The sequence below is a fragment of the Rutidosis leptorrhynchoides genome, chromosome 6, assembly GCF_046630445.1.
Source record: "Rutidosis leptorrhynchoides isolate AG116_Rl617_1_P2 chromosome 6, CSIRO_AGI_Rlap_v1, whole genome shotgun sequence".
In the NCBI taxonomy this organism is placed as follows: Eukaryota; Viridiplantae; Streptophyta; class Magnoliopsida; order Asterales; family Asteraceae; genus Rutidosis; species Rutidosis leptorrhynchoides.
In genome coordinates, this window is record NC_092338.1 from 137,859,209 (window position 1) to 137,883,774 (window position 24,566).

The 24,566-nt window shown below is 33.9% G+C and overlaps 1 non-coding gene across 1 annotated transcript; it reads left to right on the forward strand.

Annotated features, from left to right (window-relative positions):
* The first annotated feature begins 8,150 nt into the window (after positions 1-8,150).
* On the forward strand, positions 8,151-8,257 carry LOC139856663 (small nucleolar RNA R71). Its single transcript, XR_011762130.1, has one exon. It is a non-coding gene; the product is annotated as a small nucleolar RNA R71 (small nucleolar RNA).
* The last annotated feature ends 16,309 nt before the right edge of the window (positions 8,258-24,566 follow it).

The window sequence follows — 24,566 nt, forward strand, 5'->3', positions numbered from 1 at the left end:
GTCAAACCGAACGTACGAATCAAACTTTGGAAGATATGTTAAGTGCGTGCATTATGATTTCGGTGGTAGTTGGGATGAGCATTTGCTTTTGGTGGAATTCTCATACAATAATAGTTATAATACTAGTATCGGGATGCCGACGTATGAGATGCTTTACGGGCGTAGATGTCGAACCCCGATTTGTTGGGGTGTAGTGGGACAAAAGGAAATCGGGAGTACCGATTTGGTTTTAGAGACGAATAGCAAGATTGATATGATTCGAGAGCATTTGAAAAAGGCTCAAGATAGGCAAAAGTCGTATGCCGACAAGCGTAGATGAACGATCGAATTTCAAGAAGGTGACATGGTGATGCTTAAGGTTTCGCCATGGAAAGGTATTATTCGATTCCGAAAACGAGGAAAGTTAGCTCCTCGGTTTAATGGGCCGTTTAAGGTTTTAGCTCGTGTTGGTGAAGTCACGTACCGTTTGGAATTACCCGAAGAGCTTGCTGGGATCCATAATACATTTTATGTTTCCCATCTCCGTAAGTGTCTTGCGGATGATTCATCTTGGGTTCCATTAGACGAGATTGAGCTAAATAATAAGTTAGAGTATATCGAGGAACCGATTGCCATACTTGATGAGAAAGTCAAAAGATTGAGACATAAAGAGGTAAGGACTTTTAAGGTTCAATGGCGTCGTAGTAAGGGTTCCGAGTTTACTTGGGAGCCCGAAGAGTTTGTGTTGGATTATCTTCCTTCTTGTCATGCAGCTTGGATCGCGAGGACGCGTTCCGATTCAAGTGGGGGAGAGTTGTAACATCCCATTTTCCCGTACATATCGAAAGGTAGATACTAAATCATTGTACGTTTGTAACTCGCTTGATTGTGCGAAATTGTATATATATATATATATATATATATATATACTTGATAATGGGTGCATATACAAGTTTATACGTGGGTTTTGATAGCGTTAAGTCTTGTGAGACCATTGTTGAAGGTTAGGCAAATATAGGAAGCGGGATTTAAGTGTACGAATTAAATAAAATCAAAATTTGCTTAAGTTTGTCGAGGTGTCCAGGTGACGGCTAATGCCGCGCCGTGACAAAATGGGTAGCGCCGCGACATATAAAGCACTTCCAGATCAGAAGTTAAGTTAAAAGGGGTCGTTTTTCCTTCGTTAGGTCGCGCCGCGACAAATGGCCCGCGCCGCGGCACCTCTGCAGTTCTGACTCCGATTCTAGCTCAAATTAAAAAAATTTAAGGGGAAAATTGGTAATTTAACGTGTAGATCTGATAGGAGCATTAAACCTCCACCGGTTGTTCATTTAATTTAATTTCTTTTCTCTTTTCTTTCCAATTTCTCTCCCAAAACTTAAAACCCATTTGGATTAAAAGTGAGATTTGAGAGTGAAGGATTAAGGGTTGATCTTTGGAGCAAGAATTAAAGTTGTTCCTTGCGTCTCTAGCTACACGTTGATAGTCTCGGTAAGTTCTAACTCTAAGTTTTGAGTTTTAATTGGTTAATGGCTAGGGTTTTGGTTACTAGAGATTTGTAAGACCCATTTGGTGGTAAAACGGGTGAGTTTGCGTTATGTTGTTGTAATGAAACCCTAAGAGCCACAATCTAGGGTTTTGGCATTGTGATTTGAGGTTGTAAGTGTCAATTGATATTGTTAGTCACTAATGCACTTTAAGATTTATGAAAGAAGTGTTAATGAGTATGTTTGACTTGATTGTGAGTCTAAGTATTATAAAATGGGTCAAAATGTACTAGTTGACCTAATTAGATGAAATGGGTATGGATTACCCTAACTTTTGTGTTAATTGAAGTTAATAGACTTTAATTCACTAGTCTTAGTGATTAAAGTCGAGTCTTGGCCATTTATGGGCGGTTGTGATTGTTGAGTCATTTAATGCAAATTGGGTCATTAAATGCTCAAGTGGGAGTATTGTGGTTAATCCCACTAGTTGTGAAATTGAATGTGCACTTAATGATTTAGGTACATTGCGTTGAAGCTCGGAAGTGCTAAATCATCATCCTTGTGACAAGGTGAGTGGAATAATTATACGTTCATGTATATGGCGTGTTTATTTGTGAATGTTATGGTATGAACCATGTGCCGGTAGTGCCATAACATGTATGTGACGGATATAGGATGTGAACCACGTGCCAGTAGCATCGAGTGTAAACCACGTGCTGGTAGCACTATAAAATGAGGCGTGAACCACGTGCCGGTAGCGTCAAAGTGTGAACCATGTGCCGGTAGCACTATAAAAGAGTGAGACTCAAATACGTATGGTGTGAACCACGTGCCGGTAGCACCATAGCGTTATGGTTAACCATATTGTGTTGTGATCGTTTAGCATTATATATATATATATATATATATATATATATATATATATATATATATATATATATATATATATATATATATATATATATATATATATATATATATATATATATATATATATATATATATATATGGTGTTGAGTATATGCTAATGAGATTTGGTGTCAATGTACGACTTGTTGGTATTTCGGGTATGATTGACTTGCTATGTGAGTTACATGTTCGTGCGAGGTATTTGGTATTTGTGATTGCAAATAGATGGGTTATATATATGTATGTATAACTATTGCATTCACTAAGCATTGCTTACCCTCTCGTTGTTTACCATTTTTATAGGTTCCGGCTTGGACAAGGGTAAGGGCATATGGTTGAATTAGTTGTCTCCCGTTTGTGTTGACAGGAGGTGCTTTTTAGATAGCTTTTGAAGTGGCCTAACGTTTTGGGTAGTTTAGCCCCAAACCATGCTCGAATGTCGTTTGGATTATAAACTATCATTGTAGTAGGTCAAACTTGTATTAAACTTAATTACTGGCCTTTGTGCCTTTGGTAAACATTTAAATTGTTGTACGATTAAATGGAACTTGTGGAATGGTTTACATATTTAATTAGCGCGTAAATGTGTATTGTATAAAAAAAAAAATTTATCGTATGGAATACGGGTTGGGTTGTTTCAATTATGTATTTGAGTGATGGTTTATAGGGTAGCCCTTACACAAAACCCGTCATTCTTCGTTGTGACTTCAGGTTGGTCGTAATGTTGTACTTTAAGGATGGAGGTGGGACGATATCCATTGACATCTCCAATATGGTAGCAAACTTAACAACTACTTCGGTGCTAGAATCCTCCGTCTCTTTCTTCTAATCCGGGCTTTCCATTTCAATTTCTTCATCCGCCTCCTCGTCACTCTGGTAAGGAGATTCAAGTATAATTGGTTCAGAGAGTTCTTCTAGAACGAAATCCTCTCCAGTCATTAAAAGATCAAAATAAGGTGGGAGTGCAGATTGGGTAGGTGTGGAGTGGTTATTCTTCTTGTCTTCTACTTCTATCTTCTTCTCTTCATTCTCGGAACAAAAGGTGACTTTCCTAGTGGAGATGGTATTTACTTCTGTGACGACCCGGAAATTTCCGACCAAATTTAAACTTAATCTTTAAATGATTTAATGTTTCCGACACGATAAGTAAAGCCTGTAAGGTTAAATCTCAAAAATTTTGAATTGTGTTCATGTATTCAATTGACTATTGACTATTCCCGACGATTAACGAACATTGGTGTATCAATAAATATGTAAATATATAGGAAATTCTATACATAAATAATATGTACTAAAGATTCACTGAATTATATAAATTGTAGATATAATATAATAAATTGCAATATATATTAAACTTAATTACAAGGTTAAATATAATTGTCATTATTGGTATTATTATTATTATTAATAGTAATAATAAGATTGTTATTATTATTATTAAATGTATATATATTGTGATGTATAAATATAGTTGTTATAATAATATTGTTATTACTTTCAATATTAATACTATTATTATTAATATTATTATATATAGATATGAAATTCGATATATATACATAAGTTGTTATATTTATTAATATCAAGATTATTAAAATTATAATACTGAAATTGTTACGTTTGATTTGTTAATATCATTACAACTAGTAGTAAAGTTATAATTTTAATTATAGGATTAATATTAGTAATGTTGTTAAATATTATTATTACTTTCATTAAAATAAATATTTATATTAATATTAAAAGTTATTATGAATATTATTATATTATAAGAATTAATACATGTATTTTGCTACATTAATGTTATTATTATTATTAATATTAGAAAATAATACAAAATATTATTATTACCATTAATAATATTATTATTATTATCATTTTTATGATTTGTTGTATCATTATTATTTATTATTATAAATATAATAATTATTATTATTATTAATATATTAATTACTAATAGTAATTCAATTATATAAATTATAAAAAAGCATGAACTAGTACGAATCAGTTTAGGGTTACAATCAATCTGTTCATAATTTTGTTTCTGTCTCAAATTCTGGGTACCAGTCGAATAAATCACAGATATAAATACAAAATCAGTTTAACATCTCTTTCACTTTTAATTTTTCTTTTTGTCCTTGGGAATATTTACTGTCGATCTTAATTGTTTATATATCAAACGAATAATTTAATCTATCAGAGGAGAATTACTCAATCTTTCTCACATCGTTATCTTCTAGCACATTACTCGTTTTCTTTTTATTTAATTGAATTAAATTTATTTCTGAAAAACAGACAGCACTCTGTTCTTGTTCCAATTTTATAACAGCCTTAATTCAAATTCTATTACAAAATGTGTTAATGTAGTTTTGTTAAGAATGTTTTACTTAATCTGTCTACAAAGATTTAACTTTCAATTCTTTATAACGAACTTGAATTTTGAAGTCAAAGTTATTATTCAAAAAAGTCAAACGTTTGGTTCATCCAAAAATTTGAATTCTGTGTGTTGTATCTGGATAAATTGAGGGTTCATAAAGTTTCTTTGGATGATTTAAAATCTTTTTCATAAAGGGATCATAGTCCATAACAGTCTCTAAGAACGAATTTGATTTCAAGTTCAAACGTTTTTTTTTCTTTTTCTGTTACAGCAGTTTATTTAAATTTCTTGTTGTTTAAATTAATGTAATTAATCCCTAATAGTTCTATGTCGTTTACAAATCCTAAAAACTAAAACGTTATTAGTTAGGATTGATTTCTGGTCGACTGGGTTTTTGGGAAGAAGAATTGGAATCAGGAAAAGGAATACGAAGTTATAATTAAACGAATTGAGTTTTAATCAGAAAATTGGAAACAGCGTGTTAGTTTAGAGTGTTTGCGGTTATTCGAGAGGTCGTGGGTTCGAGTCCCGGCATTGGCAGTTTATTAATTTTTTTTTAGCCTTTAAAAGTAGTCTCTTTATTCTTTTATTATTATTATTATTATTATTATTATTATTATTATTATTATTATTATTATTATTATTATTATTATTATTATTATTATTATTATTGTTATTAATATTATAAATATTAATATTAGGATTGTTATTATTATCATTATTGTTATTATTATTATTAACTAGTATTAATGCTAAATGTAACTATTATTATCATTATTTCAAATATTATCATTAATTGAGTTATTATTATTAGAATAAGTATTATTATTATTATTATTATTGTTATTATTATTATTATTATGATTATGATTAAGAGTATTGATATTATATATTCATTAATATTATTATTATGATTGTGATCTAAATCAAAAATCAATAAATGTAGCTTTATTAACATCTTATAATTATTAGTACTATCAATATAGGTATTACTATTATCAAAATGATTACAACTATTATTATTATCATGAGAATGATATAAATTATTATTATTTTTGTTAATATTAGTACTTTTATAAATTATTAGTATTATTATTATCATTAACATAGGTATTATCATTAGTATTATCATTATTATTATTTTTATCATTAATATTATTATTTTAGTATTATTATGATATTTTAACAAACAAAGGATATAGATATATATATATATATACATATATATATAAATAAATAATGAAACTTATAAATTATTAAAGATAACAATACATCACTAATAATAATATATAGATTTATTCGATTACAAGTATATGTCTTAATACGTATATGAATATGAATGATATAGGTTCGTGAATCCAAGGCCAACCCTGCATTGTTTAATGTCGTCATATGTATTTTTACTACAAAGTACACTACAGTGAGTTTCATTTGCTCCCTTTTTAATTGATTTTGCAATATATATATTTGGGCTGAGAATACATGCGCTGCTTTTATTAATGCTTTACGAAATAGAGACAAGTGATTAAAAATAATATTCTGCGGATTGATGTGCTAGGTAATTTAGTTACATGTTATAAGAGCATGTGAGCGCGAATCCTAAAGATAGATCTATTGAGCTTAACACCCCCATCCTGTAGGCTGCACTAGACATAAGAGCTAGTGGGCGGATGTTTAGTACTTCGAGGATTATTTATACACTTGCGAGTGTACATATCCATCTTTGCGAAGATGACTTATTATATTATTGTTAAGGTTGGTTACTGAGGCCCCAACATAAGCAGAACGGTTTTATACACTTACGAGTGTACATATATTTATAAATGGAAATCTTGTGGTCTATTAATATATTGAAATGATTAATATGATAAACCTATGAACTCACCAACCTTTTGGTTGACACTTTTAAGCATGTTTATTCTCAGGTACGAAATTAAGTCTTCCGCTGTGCATTTTCTCATTTTAAAGATATTACATGGAGTCGTTCAAGACATATAGAGGTCAGCACCTCACGATGGAACCAAATGTTGAAGACTTCGTCCAGGTGGATTAGGACGGGTCACTACAGCTTCTGCGTTCCCATCAGAAGGACATACAGACTCGTCGATCATGAAAGTGACCTCTTCTCCATGGGCTCTCAAGGTGATAGTCCGTGAATAAACATCAACGATTGCTTTGGCTGTATTCATGAAAGGCCTTCCTAAGATGATAGGGATTTTCATATCTTCTTTATAGTACATAACCACAAAGTCGGTCAGAAAAAGGAACTTGTCGACCTTAACCATGACGTTCTCAGCTATTCCCTTAGGATATTTAGTGGATTGGTCAGCTAGCTGGATGCTCATTTTGGTAGGGTTAAGGTTTCCAATTTTGAGTCTCTGGAACACTGAGTAGGGCACGAGATTGATGCTGGCACCAAGGTCAGCGAGTGAATAGATAGTACCAGATTGGTAGTTAGAACAAGGAAGGGTAAATCATCCGGTATCCCCTAGTTTTTCAGGAAGAGTATTTAGGAGAATGGCTGAACAATCCGCGTTCAGCGGGATATTGGGTACATCGGGTACCTTATCCTTAGTTGATAGGAGTTTCCTAAAATACTTCTTACTATGAGGATTTTTAGACACAGTGTCTAAAAATTTACCGTCAAGCTTGAAAGATTTCATCTTGTTGTGTCTTTGCTTGAGATGGCCCGAGAATGGAATGGGTGATTTCCCATTGGATTTAGATGATGACTCAATCACTAATGTCTAATTAGTTTGTTTCTTCACCCGAGAAGAAATTGAAGGTTGGCTATGTGCCACCTTTAAGTCATTATTAGAAACACTACTTAGAGAATTGTGACGTTGATTCAGGTGGCTTATTTGATTTTCAAGACTCCTTAAATGATTAGTCATGACTAAGTCATCTGCATCTTGTCTTGCAGTAATCATGCTGATGATTCGAAGTAGGATATCCTCTGGACTTATCTCTGGTGGGGTAATGGGTTTGGTCAGGTGGTTGTGCGGATGAGCTGGGATCTTATCAGAGTATACAACAGAGTCATCACATTCAGCCTTGTATACCTTAGCTGGATGTGGGTTAGTACAATTCTGGCATAATTATACTTGAGACACCTGTTGCGGGAGTTTCTTTAGCTCTCTGACTTCTTTGGTGAGGGTTTCTATTTCTTCTGAGAGATATTTTATGGTTTTATTGGATCGGAGGTGGAAATCAATGTTGCTGATGAAATGTGCTCTTCCGTGTTACAATCGTAATGGTGCATAGTCATCTCCTCGATCAATCTACAGGCCTCATCAACAGTGAAGTTCATGAAGTTACCTTGGGAAACAGCATCAAGAGTAGACTTGTTGTTTCGATTTAGAGCTTTGTAGAAGGTAAAAATTTTAACAGAGCTCTCAAGACGGTGGTTCGGGCATCTTCGAAGCAAATGTTTGAATCTTTCCCATGCAGTGTAGAGTGATTCATCGTATGTTTGTTAAAAGTTTATGATATCATTCCTAAGTCTGATTTGTTTTGATGGGGGAAAGTACTTGATTAAGAAAGTTGTTGCCATTTCCTCCCATGAGGTGATAGAGTTGGGTTCTAACCCCTCGAACCAGGTTTTTGCATGAAGAGTTAAGGAATAGGGGAACAGATATAGACGAACTACATTTTGTTCAACCCCGTTTTGCTTATATGAATTGGATAAGGAGAGAAATCTATCTAAGTGAGAGTTAAGATCGTCAATTGGTAAGCCATGGAACTGGCAATGGTTCTGAATGAGTCGTATGATGCTATGCTTAAGCACAAAAGACACTCCGTTAACCTCTGGATAGAGTATCGGTCATCCTCGTCCTTCTAACGAGGGTTTGGTGATGTCAGCAAGAGTGATGCGTGCGGCCATCGTTGAACTAACTGCAGGTAAGTGTGGATCTCGTCGGATGGGTACATTGTATGATATCGGATAAAAGAAAGGATCTGTTGGAAGAATTCTTAGCGGTGTAAGTAGGTTAAACCATCCTAAATGTTCGCAAATAAGGAAGTCCATTTTAAGACTTTTAATATTATCTAACCTAACTATGGTAAACTAGTAACTTCTGACAAAGCTAGTCTTAGTCAAAAGGGTCTCTTAAAAACTAACTAATCTATACAGGCTCCAAATCGTACTACCGCTCCCCGGCAGCTGCGCCAAAAATAACAGTTCCTGCTGATGTAGCCAAAACGGACGGTTTATTTCAGTGCGATGTCACTATGTCGCTAAACATCAATTCAGGATATCAGCAGGAGCTGAATGTATAATTTATATATGCTGGGCCTAATCTATTATTCCTTCCTATGGGTTAGCAAGGGCAAATATGACCTAGGGTCGTTCTTTTTGCGGTTGAATTTGAAACGGAGCTTATTCAGTTAATTTAGTAATTAAGATTGGGTTTGTACACAATTTAGTATCCACGACTAGTGGCCAGGTACACCTTGTGTGGAAAGGCAGGATCCTTTTGGTCCCAATAAATTGGCGACTGTTCTGAAAATCCAACAACCAAGTCCAACCGGTTTATTCTAGACACCACTTTATCCGGAATATTAAATTATGTAAAGGAAATAGTTGGATTGATTTGATTTATAAGTGTATTTAAAATATTAAAGCAATATAATTAAAATAAGCTAGCTAGCATGCAACAGCTAAGGACAGTGAAGACGTAGTTCACCATGATTTAAGATAACGTAGTGTCGGGATGATTGCGAGACACTCATTAGATAGATATACCTTGGTGTAAACACTAGATTCCCTACTAACTGATTTCTCAATTAACATGTCACGAGGAACTAGGCTATTGAAATGTCCCGTCCATATTGATTATAAACGTTCCATGTTAATTGATTTCGTTGCGAGATTTTGACCTCTATATGAGACAATTTTCAAAGACTGCATTCATTTTTAAAACAACCATAACCTTTATTTTATCAATAAAGGTTTTAAAAGCATTACGTAGATTATCAAATAATGATAATCTAAAATATACTGTTTACACATGACCATTACATAATGGTTTACAATAAAATTATATTACATCGACATATGTTTCTTGAATGCAGTTTTTACACAATATCATACAAACATGGACTCCAAATCTTGTCCTTATTTTAGTATGCAACATCGGAAGCTCTTAGTATTCACCTGAGAATAAACATGCTTTAAACGTCAACAAAAATGTTGGTGAGTTATAGATTTAACCTATATATTATCAAATCATAATAATAGACCACAAGATTTCATATTTCAATATACATCCCATACATAGAGATAAAAATCATTCATATGGTGAACACCTGGTAACCGAAATTAACAAGATGCATATATAAGAATATCCCCATCATTCCGGGACACCCTTCGGATATGATATAAATTTCGAAGTACTAAAGCATCCGGTACTTTGGATGGGGTTTGTTAGGCCCAATAGATCTATCTTTAGGATTCGCGTCAATTAGGGTGTCTGTTCCCTAATTCTTAGATTACCAGACTTAATAAAAAAGGGCATATTCGATTTCGATAATTCAACCATAGAATGTAGTTTCACGTACTTGTGTCTATTTTGTAAATCATTTATAAAACCTGCATGTATTCTCATCCCAAAAATATTAGATTTTAAAAGTGGGACTATTACTCACTTTCACAGATATTTCCTTCCTCGAAAATAAGACTTGGCCATGGATCGATTCACGAACCTATACAAATATGTACATATATATCAAAGTATGATCAAAATATAATTACAACCATTTTTATTATGTTTAAAAGATTTGAGTGTATTAAGTCAGCTGTCCTCGTTAGTAACCTACAACTAGTTGTCCACAGTTAGATGTACAGAAATAAATCAATATATATTATCTTGAATCAATCCACGACCCAGTGTATACACGTCTCAGGCTAGATCACAACTCAAAGTATATATATTTTTGGAATCAACCTCAACCCTGTATAGCTAACTCCAACATTACTGCATATAGAGTGTCTATGGTTGTTCCAAATAATATATATACATGGTCGATATGATATGTCAAAACATTTGCATACGTGTATATAGTATCCCAAGATTACATAATATATTAGAATACATGTATAATACAATATAAGTTAGCTAGGATATGATTTGTATAGATTTGTTAAACATTTCCCGTAGCTAAAAAGATCAAAAATATCCAATCTTGTTTTACCCATAACTTCTTCATTTTAAATCCGTTTTGAGTGAATCAAATTGCTATGGTTTCATATTGAACTCTAAATTAAGAATCCAAATAGAAAAAGTATAGGTTTATAGTCAGAAGTTTATGTTACATGTCAATTACTAAAGAGGTAGTCATTTCCGTCGAAAGAACGACATCTTGATGACCATTTTGAAAAACATACTTTCACTTTGAGTTTAACCATGATTTTTGGATATAGTTTCATGTTCATAAGAAAAATTATTTTCCCAGAAGAACAACTTTTAAATCAAAGTTTATCATAGTTTTTAATTATCAAACCCAAAACAGCCCGCGGTGTTACTACAACGTCGTATGTCCGATTTTACGGTGTTTTTCGTGTTTCCAGGTTTTAAATCATTAAGTTAGCATATCATATAGATATAGAACATGTGTTTAGTTGATTTTAAAAGTCAAGTTAGAAGGATTAACTTTTGTTTGCGAACAAGTTTAGAATTAACTAAACAATGTTCTAGTGATTTCAAGTTTAAACCTTCAAATAAGATAGCTTTATATGTATGAATCAAATGATGTTATGAACATCATTACTACCTCAAGTTTTGTGGATAAACCTACTGGAAAAGTGACAAATAGATCTAGCTTCAAAGGATTCTTGGATGGCTTGAAAGTTCTTGAACCAGAATCATGACACGAAAACAGTTCAAGTAAGATTTTCACTCGAAATAAGATTGTTATAGTTGTAGAAATTGAATCAAAGTTTGAATATGAATATTACCTTGAATTAGAAAGATAACCTACTGTAAATAACAAAGTTTCCTTGATCTTAGATGATTACTTGGAATGGATTAAAAAGCTTGGAAGTAAACTTGCAAACTTGGTAGTATTCTTGATTTTTATGAAACTATACTTATGGAATTTATGAAGAACACTTAGAACTTGAAGATGGAAATTGAGAGAGATCAATTAGATGAAGAAAATTGAAGAATGAAAGTGTTTGTAGGTGTTTTTGGTCGTTGGTATATGGATTAGATATAAAGGATATGTAATTTTGTTTTCATGTAAATAAGTCATGAATGATTACTAATATTTTTGTAATTTTATGAGATATTTCATGCTAGTTGCCAATGATGGTTCCCACATGTGTTAGGTGACTCACATGGGCTGCTAAGATCTGATTATTGGAGTGTATATACCAATAGTACATACATCTAAAAGCTGTGTATTGTACGAGTACGAATACGGGTGCATACGAGTAGAATTGTTGATGAAACTGAACGAGGATGTAATTGTAAGCATTTTTGTTAAGTAGAAGTACTTTGATATGTGTCTTGAAGTCTTTAAGTTACCGATCTCAATTAATGTTGTTAACCCAATGTTTATTATATCAAATGAGATGTTAAATTATTATATTATCATGATATTATGATGTATGAATATCTCTTAATATGATATATACATTAAAATATCGTTACAACGATAATCGTTACATATAAGTCTCGTTTCGTAATTCTTGAGTTATTAGTCTTGTTTTTACATATGTAGTTCATTGTTAACACACTTAATGATATATTTAAATATCATTTTATTATGTTAAATATTGTGTATCAATATCTTAATATGATACATATGTATTTAGTAGACGTTATCATAACGATAATCGTTATATATATCATTTCGAGTTTCTTAACTTAGTAATCTCATTTCTTATGTATATCACACATTGTTAATATATTTAGTGAGATACTTACTAATCATAATCTTATGTCAACCATATATATATGTCTATGTATACCATAATATGTAGTTTTTACAATTTTGTAACGTTCGTGAATCGCCGGTCAACTTGGGTGATCAATTGTCTATATGAAACTTATTTCATTTAATCAAGTCTTAACAAGTTTGATTGCTTAACACGTTGAAAACATTTAGTCATGTAAATAACAATCTCAATTAATATATATAAACATGGAAAAGTTCGGGTCACTACAGTACCTACCCGTTAAATAAATTTCGTCCCGAAATTTTAAGCTGTTGAAGGTGTTGACGAATCTTCTGGAAATAGATGCGGGTATTTCTTCTTCATCTGATTTTCACGCTCCCAGGTGAACTTGGGTCCTCTATGAGCATTCCATCGAACCTTAAGAATCGTTATCTTGTTTTGCTTAAGTCTCTTAACCTCACGATCCATTATTTCGACGGGTTCTTCAATGAATTGAAGTTTTTCATTGATTGGATTTCGTCCAACGGAATAGTGAGATCTTCTTTAGCAAAACATTTCTTCAAATTCAAGACGTGGAAAGTGTTATGTACAGCCGCGAGTTGTTGAGGTAGCTCCAGTTGGTAAGCTACTGGTCCGACACGATCTATAATCTTGAATGGTCCAATGTACCTTGGATTTAGTTTCCCCCGTTTACCAAATCGAACAACGCCTTTCCAAAGTGAAACCTTAAGCATGACCATTTCTCCAATTTCAAACTCTATATCTTTTCTTTTACTGTCCGCGTTGCTCTTTTGTCGACTCTGGGCGGTTTTCAATCGTTGTTGAATTTGGATGATTTTCTCGGTAGTTTCTTGTATTATCTCCGGACCCCTAATCTGTCTATCCCCCACTTCATTCTAACATATCGGAGACCTGCACTTTCTACCATAAAGTGCCTCAAACGGCGCCATCTCAATACTAGAATGATAACTGTTGTTGTAGGAAAATTCTGCTAACGGTAGGTGTCGATCCCAACTGTTTCTGAAATCAATAACACATGCTCGTAGCATGTCTTCAAGCGTTTGTATCGTCCTTTCGCTCTGCCCATCAGTTTGTGGATGATAGGCAGTACTCATGTCTAGACGAGTTCCTAATGCTTGCTGTAATGTCTGCCAGAATCTTGAAATAAATCTGCCATCCCTATCAGAGATAATAGAGATTGGTATTCCATGTCTGGAGACGACTTCCTTCAAATACAGTCGTGCTAACTTCTCCATCTTGTCATCTTCTCTTATTGGTAGGAAGTGTGCTGATTTGGTGAGACGATCAACTATTACCCAAATATTATCAAAACCACTTGCAGTCCTTGGCAATTTAGTGATGAAATCCATGGTAATGTTTTCCCATTTCTATTCCGAGATTTCGGGTTGTTGAAGTAGGCTTGATGGTTTCTGATGCTCCACTTTGACCTTAGAACACGTCAAACATTCCCCTACGTATTTAACAACATCGGCTTTCATACCTGGCCACCAAAAATGTTTCTTGAGATCCTTGTACATCTTCCCCGTTCCAGGATGTCTTGAGTATTTAGTTTTATGAGCTTCTCTAAGTACCATTTCTCTCATATCTCAAAATTTTGGTACCCAAATTCTTTCAGCCCTATACCGGGTTCCGTCTTCCCGAATATTAAGATGCTTCTTCGATCCTTTGGGTATTTCATCCTTTAAATTTCCCTCTTTTAAAACTCCTTGTTACGCCTCCTTTATTTGAGTAGTAAGGTTAGTGTGAATCATTATATTCATAGCTTTTACTCGAATGGGTTCTCTGTCCTTTCTGCTCAAGGCGTCGGCTACCACATTCGCCTTCCCCGGGTGGTAACAAATCTCAAAGTCATAATCATTCAATAATTCAATCCACCTACGCTGCCTCATATTCAGTTGTTTCTGATTAAATATGTGTTGAAGACTTTTGTGGTCGGTATATATAATACTTTTGACCCCATATAAGTAGTGCCTCCAAGTCTTTAATGCAAAAACAACAGCACCCAATTCCAAATCGTGAGTTGTATGATTTTTCTCGTGAATCTTCAATTGTCTAGACGCATAAGTAATCACCTTCGTTCGTTGCATTAATACACAACTGAGACCTTGCTTTGATGCATCACAATAAATCACAAAATCATCATTCCATTCAGGAAATGACAATATAGGTGCCGTAGTTAGCTTTTTCTTCAATAACTGAAACGCCTTCTCTTGTTCATCCTTCCATTCAAATTTCTTCCCTTTATGTGTTAATGCAGTCAAGGGTTTTGCTATTTTGGAGAAATCTTGGATGAATCTTCTTTAGTAACCAGCCAATCCTAAAAATTGACGTATATGCTTCGGAGTTTTTGGTGTTTCCCACTTTTCAACGGTTTCGATCTTTGCCGGGTCCACCTGGATACCTTCTTTGTTCACTATGTGATCGAGGAATTGAACTTCTTCCAACCAAAATGCACACTTTGAAAACTTAGCGTACAGTTTTTCTTTCCTCAATACTTCTAGCACTTTTCTCAAATGTTCTTCATGCTCTTGATCATTCTTTGAGTAAATAAGTATGTCATCGATGAAAACAATGACAAACTTGTCAAGATATGGCCTACACACTCGGTTCATAAGGTCCATGAACACAGCTGGTGCGTTAGTCGATCCAAACGGCATAACCATAAACTCGTAATGACCATAACGCGTCCTAAAAGCAGTTTTTGGAATATCATCCTCCTTTACTCGCATTTGATGAAATCCAGAACGTAAATCGATTTTCGAATAAACCGACGAGCCTTGTAGTTGATCAAATAATTCGTCAATTCTCGGCAGTGGATAACGGTTTTTAATGGTAAGTTTATTCAACTCTCTGTAGTCAATACACAACCTAAATGTACTATCCTTCTTCTTGACAAACAAAACAGGAGCTCCCCATGGTGATGTGCTTGGTCAAATGAAACCACGTTCTAATAGTTCTTGCAGTTGGCTTTGCAGTTCTTTCATCTTGCTGGGTGCGAGTCTGTAAGGAGCACGAGCTATTGGTGCAGCTCCTGATACAAGATCTATTTGAAATTCAACAGATCGATGTGGAGGTAGTCCCGGTAATTCTTTCAGAAATACATCGGGAAATTCTTTTGCGACAGGAACATCATTGATGCTCTTTTCTTCAGTTTGTACTTTCTCGACGTGTGCTAGAACAGCATAACAACTTTTTCTTATTAGTTTTTGTGCCTTCAAATTACTAATAAGATGTAGCTTCGTATTGCCCTTTTCTCCGTACACCATTAAGGGTTCTCCTTCTTCTCGTACAATGCGAATTGCATTTTTGTAACATACGATCTCTCCTTTCATCTTCTTCAGCCAGTCCATGCCAACTATTACATCAAAACTCCCTAACTCTACTGGAATCAAATCAATTTTAAATATTTCGCTACCCAGTTTAATTTCTCGATTCCGGCATATATAATCTGCTGAAATTAATTTACCGTTTGCTAATTCGAGTAAAAATTTACTATCCAACGGCGTCAATGGACAACTTAATTTAGCACAAAAATCTCTACTCATATAGCTTCTATCCGCACCCGAATCAAATAAAACGTAAGCAGATTTATTGCCAATAAGAAACGTACCCGTAATAAGTTGCGGGTCTTCCTGTACCTCTGCCGCATTAATATTGAAAACTCTTCCGCGGCCTTGTCCATTCGTGTTCTCCTGGTTCGGGAAATTTCTAATAATGTGGCCCGGTTTTCCACATTTATAACAAACTACATTGGCATAACTTGCTCCGACACTACTTGCTCCGCCATTACTCTTTCCGACACCATTTGTTCCTTTCGTTCTGTTAACCCCTGGTCCGTAGACCTCACACTTCACCCCGCTATGACCATTTCTTTTACACTTGTTGCAAAATTTGGTGCAGAACCCCGAGTGATACTTTTCACACCTTTAGCATAGCTGCTTCTGATTGTTGTTGTTGTTGCGGTTGTTATTGTTGTTGGGATGATTATTGTAGTTGTTGTTATTGTTGTTGTGCCGTTTGTTGTAGTTGCGATTGATGTTGCGATTGTTGGGATAGTTGTTGTTGATTTGGAGACTCTTATCACCGTTTTCCTCCCACTTTCTTTTGACTAACTTCACGTTGGCCTCTTCGGCCGCCTGTTCTTTAATTCTTCCCTCAATCTGGTTCACTAGTTTGTGAGCCATTCTACATGCCTTTTGTATGGAGGTAGGCTCGTTTGAACTTATATCTTCTTGGATTCTCTTCGGTAACCCTTTCACAAACGCAGCGTCGATCTTCTCTTCCTCATCTTCGAACGCTCTCAAAAATAGGCACAATTCTGTGAATCATCTTTCGTACAAAGTAATATCGAATCCCTGTGTTCGTAACCCTCTAAATTCTGACTTGAGCTTATTGACCTCAGTTCTGGGACGGTTCTTCTCGTTCATCAAGTGCTTGAATGCTGACCACAGTAGCGCATAAGCAGCATCTTGTCCCACTTGCTCTAGATAGGTATTCCACCATGTTAACGCAATACCTGTGAAGGTATGCGTAGCGTACTTCACTTTGTCTCCTTCATCACACTTACTTATGGCAAACACCGATTCAACTTTCTAGGTTCACCGTTTCAATCCGATTGGTCCTTCGGTCCCATCAAATTCTGAAGGTTTGCAGGCAGTGAATTCCTTGTAGGAGCATCCTACACGATTTCTTGCGCCGTTAGCTGTATTGCTAGATTCAGAGTTATTGTTGGTATGTAGCGCGGCCTGTACTGCGGCTATGTTTGAAGCAAGAAAGGCACGAAATTCCTCTTCGCTCATATTCAAGGTGTGTCGAGTAGTCGGTGCCATTTCCTTCAAAATAGTCAAATGGAATAAGTTAATCATACAGAATATTAAGAGTAGTCAATAGTATCTCGTAGCATAATATGAACTCATTTATAAAAGCTTTTACTTCATATTAGCATTTTATAAGTTTAAATTCGGGTACTACCTACCCGTTAAGTTCATACTTAGTAGCTAATATACAATTCAACTACTACAATTCCATATGAAAAAATGATTATAATAATATATCACATACAAATATTCTTCAAACTTACAACTTCGCTATATTACATATAACATGAAATATAGTACACTATGATACAGGACAGTTTTGAAGATAAATCTAGTTAATACGCAAGTTGTTCAGCAAAGGAAATAAAGACACGTAATTCATAAGTCCAGAAACAAGTCATGCATTCTGGTTTTACTAAGACGACTTCCCATCCTTGGTCTTGTGGAAAATAACCGTTATGACCATTGGCTAGGCAGCATGTTGTAATGTCGTCAAAAGGACGAGGGTTTCATAATGTCCAACAGCCCCGTAATAATCTAAAAACCTTGTTTCTCACCCTAACTACTGAATCCATCACTTGTGGGAAAGTTTTATTTAAAAGCTGCAATCCGATGTTCTTTTTCTCACTTTGGTAAGAAGCGAACATCACTAACCCGTAAGCATAACATGCTTCTTTATGTTGCATGTTAGAAGATCTTTCTAATTCATGAAATCCTATGTTGGGATATGTTGAGTCAAAATAGGTTCTTAACCCGTAGCGTAAAATTGCATTTGGGTTCCCCGCATTTAACGCTTTAAAGAAAACACGGCGTAACTTAAATTCTGCCCAAGGTGATATACCCCACCTATCAAAGGAAAGCCTTTTATAAACTAAGGCATTTCTGGAAAGTCTTTCAAATGTTTGACAAGTTAATTTCGCCATAACTAAATGTCCTGATGAATTCTGACTGACTCTAGACAAGATTTCCTCAATCATATCCTCTGGTAGGTCTTCTAAAATATTCGGTTGTCTATCCTTAACGTCCATTTTGTTTTTATACTGTAAAATAGACAAGGATTAGATTCGTAATAACAAACAATACAAGCAATATTTACATAGAACATAAAAGTACAAGCACACTACAATACATTTATTACACAACATGCTCACACCCCTCTAATCTAAATCACAGGTTTCTTCTTCTTCAGACTTGGTTCTTTTTCCTAATTTTCTAGGGATATATGATGTTCTTCTAATACGAGCCGTCGTTTTCCACATTGGTTTAGAAAAACCTGGTGGTTTAGAGGTTCCCAGGTTATTGTCACGATATTGAAAATACGAGTGTTGACGGTACATATAAAGTTCATCGGGGTCGGAATCAGATTTCTCTATTTTGATGCCTTTTCCCTTATTATTTTCTTTTGCCTCATTAAATTGGGTCGGGGTAATTTCTATAACATCATCGGAATCCTCATCAGGATCCGATTCATCAGAAAATTGGTAATTTTCCCAATATTTTGCTTCCTTAGCGGAAACACCATTGACCATTATTAACTTTGGTCCATTGGTTGAGGATTTTCTTTAATTTGACCGGTTTTCTGTGGTTCCTACTATTCCCCCCCTCCAGAACCTCTTCTTCTTCCAGTTCCTCTTCTTCTGGTTCCTCTTCTTCCGGTTCCGTTTCCTCTTCTTCCGGTTCTTCGGGAACTTGTAAATCTTGCCAATATATATTCGACTCTTCGTTATTATTAGGTGAGTCAATGGGATTTGTGCTAGAGGTAGACATCTATCACACAATATCAAACATGTTAAGAGATTAATATATCACATAATATTTACATGTTAATAATATATAGTTTCCAACAAAAATGTTAAGCAATCATTTTTAAAGAAAACACGGTCGAAGTCCAGACTCACTAATGCATCCTAACAAACTCGGTAAGACACACTAATGTAAATTTTCTGGTTCTCTAAGACCAACGCTCAGATACCAACTGAAATGTCCAGTTCATATTGGTTATAAACATTCCATATTAATTGATTTCGTTGCGAGGTTTTGACCTCTATATGAGACGTTTTTCAAAGACTGCATTCGTTTTTAAAACAACCATAACCTTTATTTTATCAATAAAGGTTTTAAAAGCATTACGTAGATTATCAAATAATGATAATCTAAAATATACTGTTTACACATAACCATTACATAATGGTTTACAATAGAATTATATTACATCGACATATGTTTCTTGAATGCAGTTTTTACACAATATCATACAAACATGGATTCCAAATCTTGTCCTTATTTTAGTATGCAACAGCGGAAGCTCTTAGTATTCACCTGAGAATAAACATACTTTAAACGTCAACAAAAATGTTGGTGATTTATAGGTTTAACCTATATATTATCAAATCATAATAATAGACCACAAGATTTCATATTTCAATATACATCCCATACATAGAGATAAAAATCATTCATATGGTGAACACCTGGTAACCGACATTAACAAGATGCATATATAAGAATATCCCCATCATTCCGGGACACCCTTCGGATTTGATATAAATTTCGAAGTACTAAAGCATCCGGTACTTTGGATGGGGTTTGTTAGGCCCAATAGATCTATCTTTAGGATTCGCGTCAATTAGGGTGTCTGTTCCCTAATTCTTAGATTACCAGACTTAATAAAAAGGGGCATATTCGATTTCGATAATTCAACCATATAATGTAGTTTCACGTACTTGTGTCGATTTTGTAAATCATTTATAAAACCTGCATGTATTCTCATCCCAAAACAATTAGATTTTAAAAGTGGGACTATAACTCACTTTCACAGATATTTCCTTCCTCGGAAATAAGACTTGGCCATGGATCGATTCACGAACCTATAAAAATATGTACATATATATCAAAGTATGATCAAAATATAATTACAACCATTTTTATTATGTTTTAAAGATTTGAGTGTATTAAGTCAGCTGTCCTCGTTAGTAACCTACAACTAGTTGTCCACAGTTAGATGTACAGAAATAAATCGATATATATTATCTTGAATCAATCCACGACCCAGTGTATACACGTCTCAGGCTAGATCACAACTCAAAGTATATATATTTTTGGAATCAACCTCAACCCTGTATAGCTAACTCCAACATTACTGCATATAGAGTGTCTATGGTTGTTCCAAATAATATATATACATGGGTCGATATGATATGTCAAAACATTTGCATACGTGTCTATGGTATCCCAAGATTACATAATATATTAGAATACATGTATAATATAATATAAGTTAGCTAGAATATGATTTGTATAGATTTGTTAAACATTTCCCGTAGCTAAAAAGATCAAAAATATCCAATCTTGTTTTACCCATAACTTCTTCATTTTAAATCCGTTTTGAGTGAATCAAATTGCTATGGTTTCATATTGAACTCGAATTTAAGAATCCAAACAGAAAAAGTATAGTTTTATAGTCGGAAATTTAAGTTACATGTCAATTACTAAAGAGGTAGTCATTTACGTCGAAAGAACGACGTCTTGATGACCATTGAAAAACATACTTTTACTTTGAGTTTAACCATGATTTTTGAATATAGTTTCATGTTCATAAGAAAAATCATTTTCCCAGAAGAACAACTTTTAAATCAAAGTTTATCATAGTTTTTAATTATCAAAACCAAAACAGCCCGCGGTGTTACTACAACGGCGTATGTCTGGTTTTACTGTGTTTTTCGTGTTTCCAGGTTTTAAATCATTAAGTTAGAATATCGTATAGATATAGAACATGTGTTTAGTTGATTTTAAAAATCAAGTTAGAAGGATTAACTTTTGTTTGCGAACAAGTTTAGAATTAAATAAACTATGTTCTAGTGATTTCAAGTTTAAACCTTCGAATAAGATAGCTTTATATGTATGAATTGAATGATGTTATGAACATAATTACTACCTCAAGTTTTGTGGATAAACCTACTGGAAAAGAGACAAATAGATCTAGCTTCAAACGATCCTTGGATGGCTTGAAAGTTCTTGAAGCAGAATCATGACACGAAAACAGTTCAAGTAAGATTTTCACTCGAAATAAGATTGTTATAGTTGTAGAAATTGAATCAAAGTTTGAATATGAATATTACCTTGAATTATAAAGATAACCTACTATAAATAACAAAGGTTCCTTGATCTTAGATGATTACTTGGAATGGATTAGAAAGCTTGGAAATAAACTTGCAAACTTGGTAGTATTCTTGATTTTTATGAAACTATACTTATGGAATTTATGAAGAACACTTAGAACTTGAAGATGGAACTTGAGAGAGATCAATTAGATGAAGAAAATTAAAGAATGAAAGTTTTTGTAGGTGTTTTTGGTCGTTGGTATATGGATTTGATATAAAGGATATGTAATTTTGTTTTCATGTAAATAAGTCATGAATGATTACTAATATTTTTGTAATTTTATGAGATATTTCATGCTAGTTGTCAATGATGGTTCCCACATGTGTTAGGTGACTCACATGGGCTACTAAGATCTGATCATTGGAGTGTGTATACCAATAGTACATACATCTAAAAGCTGTGTATTGTACGAGTACGAATACGGGTGCATACGAGTAGAATTGTTGATGAAACTGAACGAGGATGTAATTGTAAGCATTTTTGTTAAGTAGAAGTACTTTGATATGTGTCTTGAAGTCTTTCAAAATTGTAAGAATACATATCAAAACACAACATGTATATACATTCTAATGGAGTCGTTAAGTCTTCGTTAGTCGTTACATGTAAGTGTTGTTTTGAAACCTTTAAGTTAACGATCTCAATTAATGTTGTTAACCCAATGTTTATTATATCAAATGAGATGTTAAATTATTATATTATCATGATATTATGATGTATTAATATCTCTTAATATGATATATACATTAAAATATCGTTACAACGAAAATCGTTACATATAAGTCTCGTTTCGTAATTCTTGAGTTATTAGTCTTGTTTTTACATATGTAGTTCATTGTTAACACACTTAATGATATATTTAAATATCATTTTATCATCTTAAATATAGTGTATCAATATCTTAATATGATACATATGTATTTAGTAGACGTTATCATAACGATAATCGTTATATATATCATTTCGAGTTTCTTAACTTAGTAATCTCATTTCTTATGTATATCACACATTGTTAATATATTTAGTGAGATACTTACTCATCATAATCTTATGTCAACCATATATATATGTCTATATATTCCACAACATGTAGTTTTTACAATTTTGTAACATTCGTGAATCGCCGGTCAACTTGGGTGATCAATTGTCTATATGAAACTTATTTCATTTAATCAAGTCTTAACAAGTTTGATTGCTTAACATGTTGGAAACATTTAGTCATGTAAATAACAATCTCAATTAATATATATAAACATGGAAAAGTTCGGGTCACTACAGCTATCGTGATTCTGATCGGATGGACTATGCTCAACTCCTGACGCTTTATCCGGTTTAAGGATATAAACGGCCCATCTTGGATGCAATGCATACCTTGGGTGCACCAATAAGGTAGCATAGCCATATAGATATAATATCCAACCCTTATTAACACCTTAGTGTATCACCTAAGTGAGTGGTTATGATTGTGTTTCGAATTCCTTTCTGTCAATGGTTTGGTAAAATCTAAGGGTTTGTAGACAAATTAGAACTTCTGATAGTTCTCAATCATCCTTAAAGATTTATAAGTTTAATTTGTATTGTAGTGCGTTAAATTCTCATTTATGATTTAAACCAGCCCTTACATAAATATATCGAATAAATCCCTTAGTTATCCACCATGTACTACACTTAGAGTGGTTCCATATCTTCTAACCTTAACCATGCTCAAGTGGTTCTATAGTACATCAACACTGTACTCTATTGTTGGACAGTATTTCCTAGAGTCTTATACTCTTGACCAATGTATTGATCTAGTCCTACGGTAATTCCCCATGTACTTTATAGTATTTCCAATGGGTTCATACCTTGACCAATGTATAAACACAGATAATTAATTACCTTATAATTGTCGACTTTATAAAAGGTTTTAATCACGTTTATTGGTGGAAGGACGATAATAACGAGGTTTAATATCATAGTCAGAAAGCGAGTACGAAATGATAATCATCCCTAACTAACATTATTACTCATGGCAAACAATCAAGTAATTACTCACACATCATGGAAACAAGAATTTCTAATATTAATAAATCATAAACATCAAACAAGAACAGTGTGACAAATTAGTAAAAAAAAAGAATAGATAGTACCAGATAATAATGCCGAATAATGCTGCAGACAGAGTAACATTTGTATTTCTTCATAATATCCAAAGCGTTACAATGCTTGATAGCTTCTACAATTAACTACATATTAATCTCCTGCTGAACACTAGAGAGTGACAGTAGAGAGATGACTACATTCCTAATCCCTGTACTTTTCTCTCTTTAGAATCTAGAGAGAGAAAGTACAGAGAGAAATAATCTCCTATAAAACACTATAGAGTGATTATAGAGAGATGATTGAGAGAGAAGTGAAAGAAATGGTGTGTGTTGAAATGAGAAATGAAGCCCTCCTTTTATAAGCAAAGCTGAATGCATTTTCGTAAATAGGCTGACCGGCAGAAAGTTTGCAATTCGGCGACCAGTTTACATATATTAGACAGCCCATTTTTTGGCCATTCGGCAGTCCGTTTTTAATCAGCTATGGCCACCCGTTTTTTTTTTTTTGTTGCTCCGGCGGGCCGTTTTATTGCGGCATGCCGTTTAATAGGCCCGTTATTCTGGCAGGTCGTTTAATTTCCTGGCGGGCCGTTTAATCAACCCGTTTTCTTGGTCACCCATTTTCAATTAGGTCACCCGTTTTCCATACTTCGGTATGCTGTTTTTTTGGACTGGCAAGCCGTTCTTCTAAAAGGTTTCTAGGGTTTCACTGTTTTCGCTCTAACTTCTTCGTTTCTTGTCCGCTTTAAGCGATTCTTGCGCTCACGCGTTCGTAATTATGAATCCTACAACATAATAGTTTAATTTAAACGACAATTTTTTTTTTCTTAGATCCCA